The sequence below is a fragment of the Ailuropoda melanoleuca genome, chromosome 2 (genome assembly GCF_002007445.2).
Source record: "Ailuropoda melanoleuca isolate Jingjing chromosome 2, ASM200744v2, whole genome shotgun sequence".
Classification (NCBI taxonomy): domain Eukaryota; kingdom Metazoa; phylum Chordata; class Mammalia; order Carnivora; family Ursidae; genus Ailuropoda; species Ailuropoda melanoleuca.
The window spans coordinates 182,218,788-182,240,932 of NC_048219.1; positions in this window are offsets into that span (position 1 = coordinate 182,218,788).

Consider the following 22,145-nt stretch of genomic DNA (forward strand, 5'->3'; position numbering starts at 1 on the left):
AAATATTGCTTCGCAAAATTATATGCTCCATACAGAATTCAAGCTTTGTACTTAAGTATAAATTTGCATTCTTATTGCAAATTTTCTTTTATGTAGAAACAACGTCTTTTGGCTCATGGCTCGGGTTTCAGAAAGCACCAGTCTTCCATGACCAAGCAGAACCATCGAGAGCTAGACAAGGAGTCAGGCACATAGCGACACAAATGTCAGTTGCATATCCAGTAGAGCTGTTGAAATCTGGGTTTGCGTATGTGGCAATATTGTGCTGCCTCATACTGACCTTCAAAGTTTAGACAGCTCCAACTGCAGCTCGCCCCCAGCTCATCAGCGGGGTCTATTCTGTAAAAGTGAGGTCAGAGGAGCTGAGCAAAAGGCGTAGATTTTGCAGACACGGTGTTAGGAAAAGGAAGAGGGAGGTGCCAAGCCACACATGCTCAGATCCTTCTCCTAAACCTTCCGGTTAGATGCATCACTCTTCCTTCTCTGAGGGCAGGGGTGGTGGCGACGGATAAGACAGAGTGATGACCTAATAGAACGTCCTTCCACAGAGTTGAGAGTGAAGTATCTACGGTTAAAGGCTAATATTCCTGCCTTATGGGTGGTTCCCCACCTGCTTTCCTGTGGAAGGAAACAATATATGCATGGAATAATCTTTAAGTAAAGAAAAGAATATTTAACCCTAATTATCTTATACAAATCTGAATTTGAAATAAAATCCAGTCTCTATGTCACAGCCATGAAAGGCAACTTTCTGCATAGGAATTTTTTTTTTGGCTTTTTATGATCCGAATTTGGTGCCTAATTTTATTCTACTGTAAAATGGTGATAATAACTGTATGCATCTCACAAGATTGTGTCAAGTATTGAATGGAGTTATACAAATTAGTGTTTTCAAGAGTGTCTGGCGTATTGAAAGTACTCAGGAAATGTTAGCGGCTATTGTCATTCGTGTCATTACCATCACCACCACCACCACCACCAGCACCCTCTTCCTTGTCATTATTATCATCACCATCATCATTTTGCAGCGTAGGTGAAAACCTGTGAATAAGTGACAAGGACTTGATGACAGGTCCATTGGAAGAGCTGCTTCTTTTCATTATTTGGCCAAGAAGCAATTAAGGGCCTGTGGCGTGCCTAGGATGGTTGTGAGCAGGCAGTGTGACACGCAGTAAGTCCAAGGTATGATATCTATCTGTTCGAAGCCTGTAATCTCCATGATCGTGTAGTTCAGCCAGTGCTCAACATGGTTCAGAAAACAGAAGCTTACATGGGTCCAAGGATCCAGGACATTTTCATGGAAGCAGGCTTTCCATCTGACCTTGAACAGATGTAAGTTGTGTCCTGGAAGGATCTGCGTGAGCAAAGGCAAGAGTTTAGGAAGGAACACAGGTACCTAGGGCCTAATGAGGGGACCAGATTGATAGGACAATGTTGGCCTAACCCCTGCTGAGAATTCCAAAACCAAAGTTTGCCTTGGAGGATTCGAGGGGGAAGATGTTTGCCACATCTTTTCACTCCCACCATCCTTACATGAGGTTCCTTGAGCTCAGCCCCCGAGTCGCCAGTGTGTCCTGAGCATGGCCCTGTCCCCCCACCCAAGCCAGCACTCATGCTCTTCCCCTGGCCCACTTCCTTCCCTTCCTTTCTGTTCTTTGAAATTTGACTTCTTCTTTGCGGTCTGATTTTGTTGTTTATTTGCTTGTCTTTTTTTTGTTTTTTTAAAGTTATCCTTTCAGTTAAACTCTTTCAGCCTACTGTGTTATACACACATTACTCTCTCTCCTAAACTCATACACTTATCTTTTACATTATTATTTGACAGTAGGTCCTGAAGGCGGTGTGGTATCCTGGTAAGAACACAACATCTGACTTCTAGGCCAGACTATCTGGCCATCTCTGTGGCCACAGGTAAGACGCTTAGTCTTTCCGGGCCTCAGTTTTCTTAACTGCAAAACAAACAGTTCAGATCGATCGATCATTAGTGGCTTACCCACGTTGTTAATTTTGTCCTAGGATTTTTCTGTTTCCTTTTCTTACTCAGTTTTATGATAAATCTATTTTATCTTCTTCTTGGGATTTTTAAGTCCATGGAGAGCAGGGACTCTCATACAGCCCCATTACCTAACCTGGTGACTCACGATTGTAAGCATTAACTAAACACTTGGTGAAATTCATTGCTACATATTTCTACCTGTCTGCTCCTGTGAACCCCATCTCCCTGCGCCTCCCACCATGCCCCCAAATGTCTCCAGTCTCTGATCTCTGCATTATCCAGAAGTATCTCCTGTTGCCTCTTAGTGGGCATCGCAGTTTGTATTTCGTACGTGATGAGAACGAATCAGCTATAACAAAGGCAAGCATTACGATGAGGGAGTGTGGAGATGAGTCTATCGTTTGCCCTCATTCAGCAAGTATGACACAGGAGCAGTGCGAGAAAAAGCAATCTCCTCCAAACTAAATAAGAGCTCAAAAGGCCGCCTATCACAGCTGATGTATTTATTTCCATGGTGTTTCCACATGGGGCACTGCCTTACCCTTTGGGCACCAAACACTGTCAGAGTTTCGGAGAGTTTTGTTTTTAATGCCATATCCTTTTTATGCCAATTAGAGATAATCTCCTTGGGCTCTTAAGTAATTTGTCTGTGTAATCTCAGGCACACTGAAAAGAGTCACAAATCCTTTGTTGATTGGAAGACATAGTGGAAACTCCTCAGGCACAGTTAGAAATTAGTCAAAACTTTTAAGTCAATGGGATGTCTTTTCCCCCTCTTCTTTTATCAAATAAAGAAATCTCCCTGCATAGATTAATGCAAAAATTAATTAGAAATAGGTTCATGGGGACTTTTCTTTGAGCTTGCAACACACACACACACACACACACACACACACGTGCAGAAACACACATATTGCCCACAATCAAACAAGCTTAATGAACCTAGGAATTAGGAATTTTTCCCAAGGAAACAAAATACTTTGGTTGAATTTGAGAGAGGCTTTCACTTTCTTATGGTATTTAGAAGGATTAACAGCTGAGAGTTTATTAACAACTTTACTTCCTTGGGCTGCAAATTTCTGTAGAATGAGCAGACCAGAATGGCTTAATTAATTACTGAGTAATTATAATAATTATATCTTTTCAACCCATGTTTATTTATTATTTTAAAGTACCTAAAAATGCTCACATTGCCCTTTTAAGGAGTAACTCTCACAAAGAAGAATGTAATTTTATGTTAACAAGTTATTATTATTATTATTTTTAAAGATTTTATTTATTTATTTGACAGAGAGTGAGCCAGTGAGAGAGGGAACACAAACAGGGGGAGTGGGAGAGGAAGAAGCAGGCTGCCAGCGGAGGAGCCCGACGTGGGGCTCGATCCCAGGACTCTGGGATCATGCCCTGAGCCGAAGGCAGACGCTTAACGACTGCGCCACCCACGCGCCCAAGTTACTATTTTTAACCACCTTAAAAAGGCCAGTTTGATTAGCCTTGTGCATACGATAAGGGGAGTGGCCTATGATCTAAGTGGCGGCCAGTCCTTGTCCTGGCGCTGCTATGGCCATGCCAGAGAGCTTTCCCCTGTTTCCTAGGAACCACTCATCCCAGAACACACATTTTTGGCAGATTTGTTTGAGTTGAAGTTCTTGATTCAAAGTGTGAATTTAACTTACCTTTGAATCCTGTATTGATGTATGTCACCATTGAAGATCCCAATTCTTTCAGCACCAAACAGAATTCATGGATTAATGCCCCACTTTGATCGTTTTGGCATTCCTTTGCATTTTATGGTGGTATAGTCCCTCCATCAGTCTTTTGTAGACATATAAAACTAGTGCTTTCATGAATACAAGGTGGATATTGCTTCTTATTTATTCCAATTCTGCTATAAAATTTATATTTATTCCTTTAACAAACATTAATTGAGAACTTATTATATGGCATGCACTAACAATATAAACTAGGCATTCAAAGACATGCCAAAACGAAAGGTCAAAAACATCATTCAGTTTTCTCTTTTCTCCATTTACACACACACACACACACACACACACGCACACACACACCCCAAGGAGCCTCTCCAACCATCTCGAATGTTATCTTTTCTTTTCTTCTGCTTCTCTTGCATTTTTTACTTTTTTGTATTCACGTATCCATCCTTGTTCTCATATTGCAAAATTGTGGGCTTGACTGAAGAGCTATTAGGACCAATTACAGTTTAGTAAGAAATTAATAGATAAAACACAATAGCTTTCCAATACAACAGCCATAACTAGTTTGGAAATTTTGGAAAGATCAGATTCCATTCACAAGAGCAAAAATATAAAAATACTTAGAAAAATATTTTGAAAAGAAGAGTAAGGGAACTTTTAAATTTTATTAAGAAAATGATAGAATTTCACCGAGGGACTTAAATAAACATAGAGACATATTTCTAGGTGGAAAGACTGAATATTTTAAGGAGACAAAATGTGTCCAAATGTAATTATAGAATGGTCACAATTCCTATTCATTGCATGGGGATGTATTTGATTGGAGTAGGAACTGACAACACGCTCTGTTCAGCCACTTCTTTTAGAAAAAAAGACTGGAAACACACCAATATCTTTACAACGACACTCTCCTAATACTTTTTAAGTCTCAAATTTCCCAATGGAAACATGTTTGCCTCCAATCTGATGTTTTTGTGATTACAAAAGCAATGTTTTTTGGCAGCAATGGAATGTAATAATCTACATAGCTTTCCAGATTTTAAATTTCTGTAACCGTGGTATGATATAATGAAGGGCAGAAGCATCTTGGTCAGCGTTATAGATGGGATACTGGACTTGTGGCCTTCTGAAGAATGTGCAGAATGATTTGGAGGCAAAGAATATGGAAAACAAATATTTTCAGATCAACATATGAAGGGATACAAATTAGCAAAGGACAAGAGGAGTCCATAAGGGCAGAGGAGGGACATAAATCATGAAAATCTTCTCTAGGAGATATGCAGTGACATTCATAAGGAGGCGGAATTGGTTACTCTTTTCCTAGACTAATTTACATTAGTAAATTAAAGTAGGTGCCGGATATCGGAAGGGATAGCAGGTCACCTTCTACATATGCTGCTAGTTCTTGCAGAAGGGAGGACATGTAGGCAGAGGGTGGGCTGAGGTGTGTAGGGACTGCGTGTGTAGGCAGGCGGTGTGGAGGAAGAGGTGAGTGTTTGTCTATCTTTATCTGGAGGACTTTTCATCATGAGGGGATATTCAGGCAGGACTATTTTAGATGATTATACCTGCAACTGTTTGTTCCATATACAGACAGTGCTTTGTTTCTTTTTGATCTCAAATGTCATTAAAAAAACAAAAGAATGTATCTAGGTAATAAAAAATTCAGCAGCAATTAATTATAGGGAGAAAAATGGTCTGTTCTGGGATGTTCCACTCAAGAGAGCAGATCACTAATATTATTTTGAAAGACAAAAAATGAATCAATTTTTCTTTCCACACACACTAAACAACAATTTCACTCATGAGCTGAGATGCTAACTGCCGGCTCCTGGGTAAAGGTAAGCTATATCAACAATGATGTCACTTCTGAGAAGCGAAACTCAAAATAGAAACACTCCCAGAACTTCAAATGTCTCCATTCCAAGTGATCTCCTCTAATAGTTCGTGTATGAATTTGCAGGTCAGCTGAAAGAATAAGAAATCATGTTCGTTTCTTTCTCCTCAGGATCTCAGAAGACCACTTACTTTTATGTAATGCAAGAACACTGCCGTTTGGGGTGGGAAGTCTTCACAGCTCCAACAGGCTGGCTCTTTGGGATTTGTAGCACTGTTTTAGATTTCGGCTTCCTGCTTCACATTTCTGCTTTGGTTTCCTGATGTTTCACCATCACACCAAATGGCTTTTCAGAACAGAGTTCTGTTTAAACAGTTTCTTTTATTAAACGTGCTGCGTTTAGCATGGCTGGATTACATTACATAAAACTATGTTGGCAAATTAATTACTGAGCGTCATCTTGTCATGGCAAACTTCAATGTGCGCACACACAAATGTAATAAATCATTGGTGTGGAGTAAATGAGCTGCTATAAAACGTGTATTTCTACAGTTATCAGAGTTGTAATTACTTTGTCATCATAGACCTCCAAGGTCTACCCAATAGCACCACAGCTGTCTGGACAGCCAAAAAAGCAGGCAATCAAACAGTTGTGTTGATATATGCAAAACAAAAAGATCAGGTTGAATTATTCTCTACCCACTGTGTCAAACCTATCAGGTGCCTTGTTACTATACAGAGCTAACAGAGAGCTGAGGTCAGGCTCTCTTTGCTTCAAGCTTTCCTGGGAGGCATGTATCATTTAAAAAAAAAAAAAAGGTTTATTTATTTATTTTAGCTAGAGAGAGAGAGAGAGAGAGTGCAGGGGAGGGGGCAGTGAAAGAGTGAGAGAGAATCCCAAGCAGACTCCTAACTGAGCATGGAGCCTGATGCAGGATTCAATCTCAGGACCCTGTGATCATGAACTGAGCTGAAATCAAGAGTCAGATGCTCAACTGACTGAGCCACCCAGGCTCCTCATTTTTTCAAATAATTTTTGAACTTCTAATCACCTTCCAAATAGGGTTATGGTTTTAGTACTTATAATATTTTGTTTTTCATGATTTCTAGAAACTAAAGATAATCATCCATATTTTGGACAGTACACGTTAATAATAAGGGCTTGTTAATATGTTTATAATAGCAAATTAAATGGTACTAATTTATAAGTAACATAGACCGGGTAAAGTAATTTAACAAAGTTAATAAGACAGTATTGATTCTTACGCATGTTTACCCTATCCAGTACTTCCAACCGCCCTGCTGTCAATAGAATTTTTCAGATGAGGAAACTGAGGTACAGGGAGACTAAGTAAGTTGCCTGGGCCACATAGCTAGTGAATGATGGGGCCAGAGTTCGCTCTCAGAGAGTCTGATCTCAGAGCCCTCCATGTTTTCCTGACCCTAACACTCTTCACACTGCCTTCATTGTTCAGCCGAGTTGACACCAGATTGCCAGCTCTGCAGGCAAGGGCTCGTCCCACACACCCTTGTAAAACCAGTGCATGGAACTGGGATGGGCAGAGAGTGGGCTCTTAATAAGTGTCAAATGAACAAACAAATGAATAATGAAAGCATTGTGTCTCTAGTTCAAATTGTCTTTAGGCTGTTCCTTGCTGCACATCTGTGCTTGAGCCCTGCAAAGCGAGATATATCAAAAAGCAGAAGGATCTTAAGACCTGGGGAGCGGGAGTGGGGGTTGCTCCTTGGACCTACTTGATGTAACTATGGGTGGTTCCAAGGTAGAGAAGTCAGAAGGTACTTGCAGCCTCTTGGATACTGTGGTTACTATGGTCCCCATGGTACTGGTGACTCTTGCACCAGAGGGACTGAGGACCACCATACTGGCAGCAGAAGCAAGGGCCACAATATATCCTCTCAGAACTGTTACTAGACCAGCAAATTAAATGCCAGTGTTGCTGCACAAATGGTGTCAGGACCTCACTGGTGCAGGTGACACGGTCCCGAGGCACGGCTTTAGTACTGTGATCCTTCCCCGGATTTCTGGAGTGGGGAGGCACGCTTTTATTTATTTATTTATTTACTTATGATTTATTTATTTTAGAGAGAAAGAGAGGCAGTGAGAGACCACAATCAGGAGTGGCAAGGGTAGAAGAAGAGAGAATCTGGATCCTGATGCTGGGCTTGATCTCCTGACTGTGAGATCATGGCCTGAGCCAAAACCAAAAGTCAGACCCTTCACCAACTGCACCAGCCAGGCACGTCATGAGGAGGCACTTTTATTGTTCTTTATGGGCCTGGAGGCTTTGTTGGTGGGCATTAGGACAGGAAGATGGAACTGGAGGAGGAAAAGGAGAGATTCTAGGTTCTAGCAAATTGGACTGTTTGGTATCACACATAATATATCTTCCAAGGATTCCCAGAAGTTTGGAGAGATGAAGACACTGGGCATCCAGTTTTAATAGGTCAAGTCAGAGTTACATAAATAATTGAGTTCCCTTTTGCATCCAGGCTGGTGTTGCCTGGGGATATAAAAATTACTTGATTGTATTCAGAGACAAATGGCCTGAGGACAATAAACCAAGCCACCAATTTACAGGGTTGTGTAGGGTGTGTGTTTGGAGGTGGGAAGGACTCAAAATTAAAAAAAAAAATGTCCTCACCGTGGACCCAGAGAGCCTTGGGCTTTGGAAACATGCGTTTGTGTTTCCGTTCTGTGCGCGTTATGATGGAAAGATGGCGGCAGTGTAAGGTATACCTAGGTCATGTGACTTACTGGCTACCAAAATACATAGCCTTCAATGAAGGAGAATTTAATCAGCACAACTAAAGTCCTGGGAAATACATCAAGTTTATCTTTTAATAAAAGTTGGAAATTGCTTTCCTTTAATTAAAGTGAGTGGGAGGGTGCATAGGAAATGAAACAGAAGTGTTGGATCACGGGGTCAGGGTGTGAGTCCTAGAGCCTGCAAGGATTGAGCTTTCCCTGGGGTTCTCACTTGATGTTCTCTAAAAACAAACACACCTTGGTTGGTAGATTAAGGCTGTTTGGATGCTGCTCTTTTTGGCAAAAGTTTTCCTCAGGTTGGAGTCTGACTGGGAGTCAAGAACTTTATCTGACTGGGTAACTGTTTGTGGAAGGCGTCCATGTTTTTGTTCTATGCACGAGGGGATAGAGTCAGGGAAGAAGATAAAGATTTCAGAGGTATCATACTTCCTTGGGAAAAAGAGATATTTATGAGGGCTTTATGCACCTCAAGTGAAGGAAGAAGGGTCAATCCTCCCAGCTTTCTTGTTCCAACTTCGTCTGATGTGACTTTCTACACAACTGCCGTTGACATTCCTGAAGCTGGACTAGCTGCTGGTGAAAGCCTCCTTCATTAGGTGGTTCCACAAATCCCCTTTCTTCTCTGTTTCTGATTTCTATTGTTGACACCTGGAGGGCTGCCTATAACCCTGCTCTTGACCCCCATTCTCCACTTCTTCTCCATGTGGTCCACAAGGATCTGGTACTGTCTGGGGTTAGAGATGAGGAACTGAGGGACAGGCCCCCATGTCCCTCCTCCCCTTTGCTATCACTATGCCACCCCAAGCTAGGTATTCTCAGTAGCTTTCCCGGTCCCCTCTCATCAATTCATCCCTTCTGCTCATATTTGAAGACCCCTGTCCATGCCCATTCTAGCACTTGGCCTTGACCTCTATAATTATAATCTGGCAATCTAGGTCTAAGACTGCATTTTTCTTATAAAGTGAGAAAAACCTTAACTCCTCTCTTTGTATACCCTATCCAGGGTCTCTGTGCATGGGAAAGAAACTTACCCTTCCAATTCTTTTCCTTTGCAAGTTCCAGTATTACCACATCTGAAAATTGCAAAGATTGCCATAATGCTGGGAATGAGTGAGAAATAGAGAGGCTGGGAAAATATGTCTTGTTTCCCACTAGCCACAGAAGGAGGGGAGTCTGGCCTGGAGGTAGCAGACGGCAAGAGGGCAAAAAGACAGACTACATTCTGGGACTTCCTTAAGGAAGTAAAGGATACTTGGGGAGTCGAGCTTGGACTGAGGATATTCTGAGAGAGGTGTAGAAAGTTCTCACCCCCTTACCCTTTACTTCACTTAATTCCTTGCCTTAGTCTGGGATTGCTGCTTCCATGGACTTGGGGCTGGAGGTGTTGCCATCCCCTCTAGGCAGGGAACACGAGGGCTGGTTGGTCTCTGGGGATCTGGAAGCCCTGCATCCCATCAGAAACATTCTGGACATTCCAGGGCAGAGAAATTCTCATACATTGTGATATCAGGAAGTTGTTAATATAGATTTTACATTCTATATTATTATGGAACACATGTTGTAGAATAAACAGACTTTTCGTGGGCTTCTCTGAGAAACTAATTATGTAACAGATGCACTGTTCTGAGTTCTAAACAGCTGGCTTTACAGAAAGTAACCATTTTTAAATCAGAAGCGATCTGTGATAAGCAAAATAATACATTTGAAAAAGATAATATAAATGATTATATTTTTCAATATGCTTTGTCTGTATATTTTTTTGGAAAAATAGCATTTTCTTTTTTAATTACTAAGGATTTTAGATTTGTGATTATAGTATCACTTTGCTTATCTTGAAAAAAATATTAATAGACGTACTCCTGCTAATCACGGATTGAATTAAAACCAGGGACAAATTTACTGTGAAGCTATTAAAGCTTCGGCTTCAGGACTCGTCCGAGGCCTTGGGAGTGTAAAGTGGGTGAGCAGTATTTTAACCATAGTTGGTTAGGCTCACTTTCCTCATCCACTCTGACATTCCCTCCATGACGTGTCTCCTCATGGCCAGGGACTCTGGTGTGGCCCTGAGCATTTTTCTTTCTAAGTAAATATTCACTTTCATATCTGATTTTTTGTATTCACAATGGGATACTCTTTTTTTTTTTGAAGAGTTCTCCATATTTTTTATAAGATTCACATTCCTAATCTGGAGCCGATCTAATTAAACCAAGAACTAGGATTTTTTTTTTTTTTTAGTATTAAAGCACTGATGGTGAAAGTTCATATTGACAAAGATAGAATTAAAACTAAATAATTCTGTAAAATATAATGACCACCTGAACACAAGAATTTTTTAAATCATATTTCTTGAAGAATATTTTAAATCATATAAAAATATTTTATGTCACGCAGTGGAACAGAGTATAGTCTTCTTTGTGATAAGTCATCAGTTAAGACTGACTTTTAGGGGCACATGGGTGGCTCAGTCGGTTAAACGTCTGACTCTTAATTTTGGCTCAGGTCCCCATCTCAGGGTCCTGGACGGGAGCCCCACATCAGGCCCTGTGCTCAGAGCAGAATCTACTTGAAGATTCTCCCTCCTCTTCTGCCCCTCCCCCTGCTCATGCTCTCGCTCTCTCTCTCTCTCAAATAAATAAATAAATCTTAAAAAAATAAGACGTACTTTTAAAATTTTTCTCCTCTCCCTGATCGATTCTGTAGTCATTTGGTCTGCAAGCTGGGCTGCAAGTGTGCCTTTTTTTTTTTTTTAAAGATTTTATTTATTTATTTGAGAGAGAGAGCATGAAAGAGCATGAGAGAAGATGAATAGGGAGGAGGGTCAGAGGGACAGGCAGCCCACGTGGGGCTCTATTCCAGGACCTCAAGATCATGACCTGAGCAGAAGGTAGCCGCCCAGGTGCCCCACAACTGTACCTTTCTAGTGAACAGGTTGTGCACATAGATAAATAATTACGGTTTTCTTAAAATCCTTGCTACTCAAAGTGTGGTCCACAAATCAGCAACAACAGCGTTGCCTGGGAGCCCATTAGAAATTCAGAATGTCCCAACCCCAGATCTACCGTATCAGGTAGTGTACTGTAACAAGATTTCCCGGTGTTCCTTACACACGGTAAACATTGCTTTAAATGCCTGCTGCATTTTTGAGGGACAAGGAGTATTTGGGAATTAATTATTTCTTTTAATCTAGATAAATGTGGTAATCTTACTGTTGGAACACAGCATAAAATTTATCCCAGAGATCTGAACCTATTATGGTTATTAGATCAAATCGAAAGCTTTGCGAACTCTGGCTAATTTTTTTTTTTCTTGAAATGTTGGTCTTCTCTCCTTTCTCCCCAGTTTTCGACATGAAGAAGGAAATCTCTTGGTATTAGGAATCTTTGTTCAGGTAAGTAACAAACAAATCCAGTGAAAGGAGTGTTCTCTGTTCAGGCCCTTCTTCCCGTGGCTTCAGCAACAGATTGCCAATGGTTTTCATGGCCTTGCTAGTGCTTTTTTCTTTGTTCTCTAAGTTGACAACAAAACTCTAAAAAATTGATATTTTTAGATCACAGAGAAGGTCGCAGTTAGCTAAGGATTGGGAACAAGTTTGACATCTGACTCATTCTGAAATACCCATCCCTGCTTCCTCTGGGCTCCCCTACCATATTGCTTATTCCTCTATCGGTAGCGCTTATTTCGTTCTCTCGTTCATTTTATTTGTTATACGCCTGCCTCTCCAACTGGATTATAAACTCTTTGGGGGCAGAAAGAATCCATATTCATTTTTATTCCCGCATCACGTTTTCATCTAGTACAAAGCTTTCTAGTACCACATACTTAGTAAATTCACATGTCAGAGATTTACTATATACAGATCTTTGTATGCATAGCTAGTATCTCTCTTTATAAAATTGGTTGTGTTGCCATGGAGACATCAATGATTATGACTTGTAGATTAGAGGTAGGAATTGGACAATAAGTCTTGGTTATTGACTAGCAGAATGCATAGTTATATTTCCACAGCCCCAGTTATAGCAGATGGACTATAGCACTCTAAGATTTGATCTGGTAACATTCATTAAAATCTGTGAATGAACCAGATGGTAAAGACTTGTACTGGGGAGAGTGGGCTTTAGATGTGATAGAACAATAATTTTCTGGTAACTTTTTTTTTTCTTTTCAAATTTTGTGACCTTTCAGAGAGTTTCTTCCATCCTTCACTTCACTATTTCACCTCATCCATAAATAATGAAAGGGCACGGTGGCCTCCCTTGTTTGAATCCTGGCTCTGTTACTTACTAGCCCTGAAACCACCCTGTGCTTCCATTCATTTTTGTAAAATAGGGATGATCAAAATATTATTTAAACAATGATTAATGGAGCCATAGAACAGTGTCTGACACATAATAAGTGATATGTATGTCTTTGATTCTATTATTATCCTTCAATGAAAAGAATAAAAATACCAAGCCTGTGGTTCAGCTTGGAAGTGCAAACACCTGAATACTTTGCGTAGTCATTATGCTTCAGTAATAGCTGAGGGTACACACAGACAGATCACACCCATTCAGTAAAAGCTTTAGCCAATGGGCTAAATGCTGTTTTTCGTAGATCTCACCATTCTCCTCAAGGCCATGAGTTCTAGTGTGTTTGGGTTTTGGTTGCTCTTCCTGCAATTTTCCAGTTAGTACATGTGGCAGACAGACCCTAGGGACTTCCTGGGAGCCCTTGCTTCCAAGTGCCCACACCTTTGTGCAAACAGTCCCCTTTACTGAGTGTGCGTGGGAACTGTAACTTGTCTCTAACCAACAGAGTATAACAAAGGTGCTGGAATAGCACTCCTGTTATTACGTTGTGCTGCATGAGTCTTTTTTAGCAGACTGCAGAGAAGGAGATTCTCCTAGCTGGCTTGGTGGACTAAACAGCCATGTTTATGCAACCAGAAACTGTGAGACTCCCTCTAGGACCTGACGTGGCCTTCAGCCAGCGACCAGCAACAAGCCAGGCCTTTAGTCACACAACAACTGACTGACCTTGGAAGAAGACTCTTCCCCTGTTAAGACTTCAGATGAAATGCAGCCCAACTGGCCTCTTGATTGTAGCCTATAAGAACCTGAGCAGAGGACCCATATGTGCCATGCCTGGATTCCAACCCATAGAAACTGTAATATAGTAAATGTGAGTAGTTTTTGGTCACTAAGTTTGTGGTAATTTGTTACACGGTCTTAGAAAACTAGTATAGGACAGTCACCAGCACATAAGTGGGACTCACATCCAGCAATGGGTCCAGCAGTCTACCATCTTCTTTGCCGTGTCCTCAGTCATATTGTGGGGGTTAGAGGTCTTTAAGGTTGACTCGTATCAGCTGGTTCTAACTATTCTTAGGCCAGATTCCACTTCATATTAAAGAGTTAGCTTAGAGTTATGTTGGAGATAAAAATAATTTTTCCTTAATCAGATCATTCTTTCAGTTCCTATCACCTTTAAAAAAATAATAGACTTTATTTTTTATAGAAGTTTCAGCTTTATAGAAGAATTAAGCAGATAGCACAGAGAACTCCCATAATCACCCCTAGCCCCTACAGTTTCCTTTATTATTAACATCTTGCATTGTGGTACAGATGTTACAATTGATGAGTCAACATTGATATATTATTATTAGCTATTTATTAAGCAGAGTACAAAGTCATGTATCCACAATTATAGTATCACACACAGTACTTTTGCCACACTTAAAAATCCCATGTTCCACCAAATCATCCCATACCTTTTCAAAACCCATGACAACCACTCACCTTTTTACTGTCTCTATAGTTCTGCCTTTTCCAGAATGTTACATGGTTAGAATAATACAGCATGTAGCCTTTTCAGACTGGCTTTATTTGCTTGGCAATATGCATTTGTGGTTCCACCATGTCTTTTTAAGGCTTGATAGCTCATATTTTGTATGGCTGAATAATATTCTACTGTAAGAATGTAGCACATCTTGTTCATCCATTCACCTGCTCAAGTACATCTTGCCTCCAGTTTTAGGTAATTACGAATAAAGCCACTATAATCATACATGCGCAAGTTTTTATGTGGACGTGTTTTCACCACAATTGGGTAGCTATCTAGGAATTTGATTGCTGGATTTTATGGTAAGACTATTTTAGTTTTGTAAGAAACTGCCAGACTTTCTTCCAAAGTGGTTGTACCATTTTGCCTTCCCAGCAGAAATATATGAGAGTTCTTGTTACTGACATCCTCCTTAGCATTGGGTGTGGCCGGTATTTTGGATTGGGGCCATTCTAATAAGCGTGTAGTGATATCTCATTGTTATTTAAATTTATAGTTCCCTAATGACACATAATGTCGAACATCCTTTCATATATTTGTCATCTGTATATCTTCTTTGTTGAGGTGTCTATTCAGATCTTTTACCTATGTTTAAATCAAGTTGTTCATTTTCTTACTGTTGAGTTTTAAAGGTTGTTTGTATATTTTGAGTAATAGTCCTTTATCAGATATGTCTTTTGAAAATATTTTGTCACAGCGTGTGTCTTGTCTTTTAATAATCTTAAAGGTATCTTTTGCAGAGCAGAAATTTAAAAATTTTAATTAAAAGTGATTGATTTTTAGTATCATGATTGAATTGGGGTAAGCTTTCAATAGAGGGTGCTCCTGACTTTGAGGGGTCTGGGGGAGAAAGGCAGTGGGTTACTACCCATACTGTTCTTGTTGGTCTGCTTCAGAAACGTACATTATATTTTTAAGTACATGGAAGAACAGAAGGTTTTGTTAAAACTTACAGTTGAAACTCGGTATGACAACTATATAAGTCCCCAATGGCAAATATATAAATGACACTTAATATTATGCCCTCTCAAGTGAATTTTTTTCCTAGTAATTCAACTGTAACATGATCATACGAAGTGAGACCACAGATAATGTCATCTGTGTTCTCAAAATTTGAATCACTTTGGCTTTTAAAGTAATTACTAGAGAGGAACTAAGCAATTCACTCTAGTATCTTTTCCTCTAGAACACTTATAAAGAAAGGGTAACATTATGATACAGTAATTGTTTGAAAGTTGGACTTTAAGGTTTTTTTTTTTTAAACGAAATGGAGATTGCTTTAGGTTCAGCATGCAGCCCCTTTACATAAGGCCCAAACTTTTTTTTTTTTTTTTTGTTACAGCAAAAGAAGCTCTTCCAGATTTGGCTGTAACTTTTCTTCCCAGCGTTATTAACTCTATTTCTACTCTCCTCACACATATTGGTAATACCCAAAGTTTTCAGTTCCACTTTGGGCTTTTGTGTATGCTAGTTTTGCTGCTTGAAATCTCTTTCCATCCAGCACTTTTCTTCTCCCGGTAAGTCTTACTTTTCCTTCAAGGCTCATTTCAGTGACCACTTCAGACCAGAGTAGATGCTTCCATATAGAACTTACCCCTACATCTATTTTGTCTATGATAACATTCTACCAGAGTTGCTTACCCGTTGATCCTTTGTCTTGGAAAGGAAGCTCTTCAAAAGAGGGGGGCATTTTTTTGTTTTTCATTTTTTGTCTGTGCAGCATTAGTACAATGTTTGACTCATAGTAGTTGTTCAGCAAATGCTTGTTGGAAAATTACAGATAGTGGAAATATCTCTGGCAGTTCCTACCTACTGCAAGGGAAACATCTGGTTGTGCTGTTGGCTCATAAAGCCTTCATGAGTGCCAATCACAGCAGAAACAAAATCCTTCCAATGATTACTTATTGCTTTTATATAATTGGAGAAAAGAGGATAGATTAAAAAAAAAAAAACCTGCCAGTTGTTCCGCAGATGTTAGGTTGTACATGGATGCCAAGTTACATGCAAGATACGGCAGTTGCTTTTTGATGGGCAATCTTAAAAGGCAAAAAAAAAAAAAAAAAAAAAAAAAACAAAACAAAACAAAAAAAACCCACCATGAGAGACTATGGACTCTGAGAAACAAACTGAGGGCATCAGAGGGGAGAGGGGTGGGGGAATGGGATAGGCTGGTGATGGGTAGCAAGGAGGGCACATATTGCATGGTGCACTGGGTGTTTTACGCAACTAATGAATCATCGAACTTTACATCAGAAACCAGGGAGGTACTGTATGGTGACAAGCATAATATAATAAAAAAATATTTTAAAAAAATTAAAAAAATAAAACAAAACAAAGCAAAAGAATTGTAAATGATAATCTTTTTCTAGAACATTTATGTGTGTTGGTGACTTGCTGCTATGTGATTAAATAAATAAATAAATAAATTTTGTTGGGGGGGGAGTAAGTATGGGAGAAGATTCCTTCTTGATGGATTCTTTACTTGTTGTTAATAGATGTCCTTCTAAGTACAACCTTACTCTCTTGCTTTGTTGCAGTACTTTGAGAATACACATCACTCCAGTCCTGCCTACTTCATATATAGTCTTGTCATATTACAGTCATGGATACTCAATAGGTATTTATTGAGTCAACAAAGAGATGGGTGAATGAATTAATGAATTCAGGGAAGTTCTTCACATCAGGCACTGTTTGTGAATAAGTGTGGTAGAATTAGTTTTAGATCTTTCCTCTTTTCAAGGTTTTCTTGTGAGGTCAGAGGGCTTAGAGGGTCAGAGGGATGTCTTGAACACTGTTACTACCCCCCCCCCCATACTCAGTCATGTATTGCAGTTTAACTTTCATGCTTAGTGATGGAAGTGTATCTGCAAGGGCTGCTGGATTGGCTGTCCTCATCACAGCGTAGGTGCTGAGTTCTATGTCTGGTGTCTGCCCAGTCCCATGATAGGTATTCTGAGGGATTCAGAAGGTTGACACATTGTCACTACTCCCCAGAGTTAATCACCTAGCCATAGGGAACATAAAATGACTTTTGGAATAAGTAGAAAACCATTGCAGGAAAGAGCTGGAGGTAGAAAATACGGGAAGTAGTTTGACTGGCACCTTCCCAACCTACACATTGTCCATCTGACCCAAGTTCATTGCTGACCATTTATCCTCTTGTTTATTTATTCATTCATCTGTTCATTCATTAACTAAATATGAATTGACCACTACTGTATTTCAAGTACCTTGCTGGATACAAGAAATATAGTAGTGAGTGAAAACAGATGCCATTCTTGGCAATAAACAAAGAGCTATATCAATAAATGTGAAATTACAATTGTGGTAAGAGCTGCAGAGGGAGAGGGAGCAACAAGGCCAAACACTAGGCATGCATATCTTTGATCTTCCATGTCTTGCATGTTGCCTGGTGCCACACTGGTACTTACAAGGCTTTAGGGATGTATTAGAACAAGCTTTTGAGGGAGTGATAGAAAATTCCATTTACTTTGCCTTGCACCTACCCACCTGTGCCCTTTGAATGATTGTTCACTATCCTGATTGTAAGTTACCGTCTCCCTAATTTTTCTTTGAGAGCCTTTAATTAATTGTGAGACCAACGGCTCTTGGTCTTGAGCTTCTCTGACACCCCAGTAACCACTTGGTGCTCATGCATGTGCCCTCTAGAAGGACAGAAGAGTGGGCACCCTCAGCAGAATCTTGACCCGCATTGGGCAGGGACTAAGTGACAAGTCCTTCACCATTTGTTCCTCTGGGTGGATATTCTGAAAAATACCCCTGGCTCTTTCCCTAATTTGCACCTCACACCACTCTTCCTGCTCTGATACTTCCCAATAACACACTGTTTGCCTCAGGCTATGTTTTTTGGACAAACCAGGCTAAAATATCATGTCTTTGACTTTCTTGGGTCTCTATCTTGTTTCATTGGAGAAAGGGTGCTTCCTAAGAGAGGGTTTTTTGGGGGTAAAGTTTTTTGTAAATTTGTAATTTCTGAAAATATTTTTACAATGATTGGTAAGAATTTACCTTTGTATGGAATTCAAGGTTGGAAACAGTTTTCCTGTGGAGCCTGAAGGCATGATTCCGCCTACTAGTTTCCAGGTGAAGAGAAATTTAAAAACTATTTCTGACTCTCATGCAACTTGATTTTTATGTGCAGTCTTTCTGGAGGCTTTCTGGACCATCTCTTTATCCCAATATGAAATGTATGATGTGCTTTGGTGGGCCTATCATCTACTGTGCTGAGAATTCAATACTCTTGGATAATTTTATTGCAGATTTTTTTTCATTCCTGTTTTGTGTTCTCTCTCTGGAAATCTTACTGTTCAGATATTGAATCTTCTAAACTTATCTTCTAATTTCCTTATTACTTACATGTTGTTTTTTTTTTTTTCCTTTGCTCTATATGCTGGAGATTTCTTCGACTTTATCTTTCAAATCTCTAGTGAATTTTTCATTTCTAGTCTCAAATTTTAAATTTCTCAAAACCTTTTTTTTCTTGATTTAAATAAAATGTCTGTTCTTATTTATTGTTTGCAATATTTTTTCTTACCTTTGCCATCATTCTGAGGGTTGAGTGGGATTGAGGTCTGGAGCTATGGGTGAGATGTCAGCATCCTTTATGTATCTGTTTCCTTAACACCCTTGTTCTCAGTTCAAACTTTCCCTCCTGATCATGGTCTTGTAACTGAACTAATGTGAGTTTGCTCTTTGGAGAGTTATAGACAGAGACTATACCAGGTGGAGCTCTCACACAAAGGAAACTTTATTTACAACCAATAAGGAAATCACAGAGAATACCTTCCAAAGCTCTGACTCCCCAAGCAAAGGTGAGTGGGTTTCTTTTATTTAGAGTTAGGATGAATATTCAGAAAGGGGAGTTTTGTTCATAGTATGCAGAGGTGAGCATAGGTCATGCATGTGCCTTAAGGAAACCTGCCTATACATACGTCGCATGTTATGTTGATGAGGTTTGTGCCCCTTCTTGGGTGGAAATTTTAATATTATAATGAGGCAGAAGTGGTCACTCCATGGTCCATCTGCGCAGGTGTGAATTGGCAGTCGAACTGGTCTAGGCTGCTGGAGCTCTTCCAGTTGTTTGTGTCTAAAAGATAAGGCTAACATTCCTGTGAAGAAGAAAGGTTGGGGGGTGTCATTGGGGGTATTGCTGGTGGTAGTCTGGTGTATCCCACTGCAAGGAAACTCTGCTTTTACCTCTTGCAGGGTGGGAAAGATACAGTGACCCATTTGCATAAAATGAAAGAGAGGATCTCAGCTTGTGATTGTTCCTTTAACAAACTTTCAACCAAGTCTCTGTACTTTCAGCATTAGCTTCAGCCCTTTTTCCAGAGGAAATTGTTTTGCCAATTCCCAAGGCTTTAGAGAATTATTTGGTGAAATCTGGTTGGTTCTCAGCTTTTCTCACTGCTATTTTAAGGTTTTTTTTTTTTTAGATCTATCATTTACCACTGTTCTATTTGCTCCCCAGCTTCCAAAGTATTGCTACAATCGCCCCTGCCATCGTTCCCATCCTTGTAAGGTTATAGCTTCAAAAAGATCTCTGTACTGTCATTTCAGTTGGCTTTTGAGAGTATGTAAAAACAGATGATTGTGTTCAATCAGCCTTTACACAGTAGTCTTTAGATGGTCTGTTTTATGGATTATATTTGCACAACACAATAAGAAATCAAATGTATAGCCTACAAATTTACTTTTTGGAAGAAACAAATATTTTGAAGTTCTAGTTGATTGTACTCCCTGATATAATAACTTATATTAAAAATGCAAATATTTAATATCTAAACCTAGAGTGGCCTAAGAATACCTGCCTGTCTCCTAAGTTTATGAAACTTGTTTCCATTCATTTACCATCTATTTCCATCTAGATGGTGTAGCAGATAATTAAACTTGTTCATATTTCCCAGATTTTAAAAAATGCAAATATTTAGACAGTCTTGCATAAATAAAATTGTATATGTCATTAAGTTATTTAATGAGACTGTGGAAATTTCATTAAATAGAGGGTTCAGGATGGTGATGTTTCTCAACCTCAGCATTACTGATATTTTGGGCCAGATGTTTCTTCCTTGTGGAGGGTTGTTCTGTGCCTTGTAGAATGTTTAGTAGCTTCCGTGGCCTCCACCCAGTAGGATGCCAGTAGTACCAACAAGCTGAGACAACCAAAATGTCCCAAGACATTGTCAAAGGTAACCTTGGGAGCAACTTTGCCTCTGGTTAAGAATCACTACGGTATAGTACAGTATAAGAGCTGGAAAACATTTTCTACAAGGGCCAGATAATAAATATTTTCAGCTTTTTGGGTGATATTGTCTCTGCTGTGGCTGCTAAATCTGCTGTTATTGAGTGAAAGCAAGTACAAGCCACATGTTAAAAAAAAAAAGGGGCCTGGCTGAATTCCAATAAAACTTTATTTACAAAACCAAGCTGCAGACCATATTTGACACATGGGTTTCAGTTTGCCAACTACTGGTAGAGTAGAAGGAGCAGATACCTTGGAGACAGAGTTGGGCTTAATCCACTTCCAAGTTACATGATCTCGGGTAAACTTAATAAAAATAACAGTGCCTATTACATGGGGTTGTTGTGGGATCAGATGGAAACATAAATGAGAAATTTTTTAAGATATGGTAATAATATTTATCTTTTTTGGTCCTTGTCAGGAGGTCCATAATTAAAATAGTATTAATGTCTATCAGTTTCTTTTTTGTAAAGTCAAAAGTACCCTTTCCCTGCACTAGATGGTGAACTCCTGGAAATCAGCAGATGAATCATTGGCACCTTTTTACGTCTTCCCACTCTGCCTGGAACAGTGTTACTGTGTATTAAATGTTTGATGAAATTAGTGCACTCTACTACACTCAGTGCAGGTTTATTTCATATTTATGTTTGTACCATTTCTTAAGAAGAATTACATTTTCAATATGATTTTAAAAATAATCTTTGCTTCCAACAATAATAGACATGATAAAACACTTCGCCTGACAAATTATGGATCAAATAGTTTCATGAATAATTGTAAGAAACATTTTGTACTTTGCCACAGCCTCCAAAAGGGCTAGAATGAACTATTTTTATACTAAGTAATGCTATTAGGAACACAAAAACATAACAATATAATTTTTATAATATAAGAATCAATCAATTATCTTTAAGCATATTAAAAAATTATGTATCTCTTATTGTTTCTCTCAAGTTACAAGAACTGACCCTGATTTTAGGGTCTAATAACTTAATGCAAGTATTTGTGGTACATTTTTTCCTACTGAAACATCTACAATAAGCTTTAATTCTTCAGAAGACTTGAGATATTGAGACAGACTTAATATTCTGTTTACTAGAGGTAAACTGAATGAGTTAAAGATAATGGAACTGGGTCAAGGGCTAGAAGACTTTGGAATTCCAATGCCATGATTAGATTTTAATTTTTATATATTCTTTTATGTCCAAGGAAGGTATACAATGTGAAGAAATTTAGCATATTGTCAAACCTTGGAAGAAATGAGTGACTTTAATTTGAAACAACTTTGGAGAATAGTACTGGGGAGAGTATGCTAATTCTACCAAGTATTATAGGGAATTGTGTCCTGTCTTGGGAATGAAGAAAGAATGTAGAGTGCTTCAAGAAACTTCTAAATTCCTAAAAGTAGAAACAGGTTTTTGATATTTTTCACTTCTACTTGTGGCTCTCCCTGTGTGGAAAAATCCAGATCCAGGTCAGGATGGGTAAGCCAGACATCTTGAAACACCAATCTTCTAGGCACATTACAATATTATTGGAAGAAAATCAGAAATGTGGTGTCATATTTCCTCATGATAGCCTATACAGAGATAGTGGTGTGACCTACCGAATATTTAAGTCTCTTCCTTCTCCTCCTTCTTCTTTCCTTCCTGCCCACCCCCAGCCCCCACCTCTCTCTTCTGTAGCAAGATTCCCATGACCAACTTTGGAGGCTTGGAGTTGGCAGT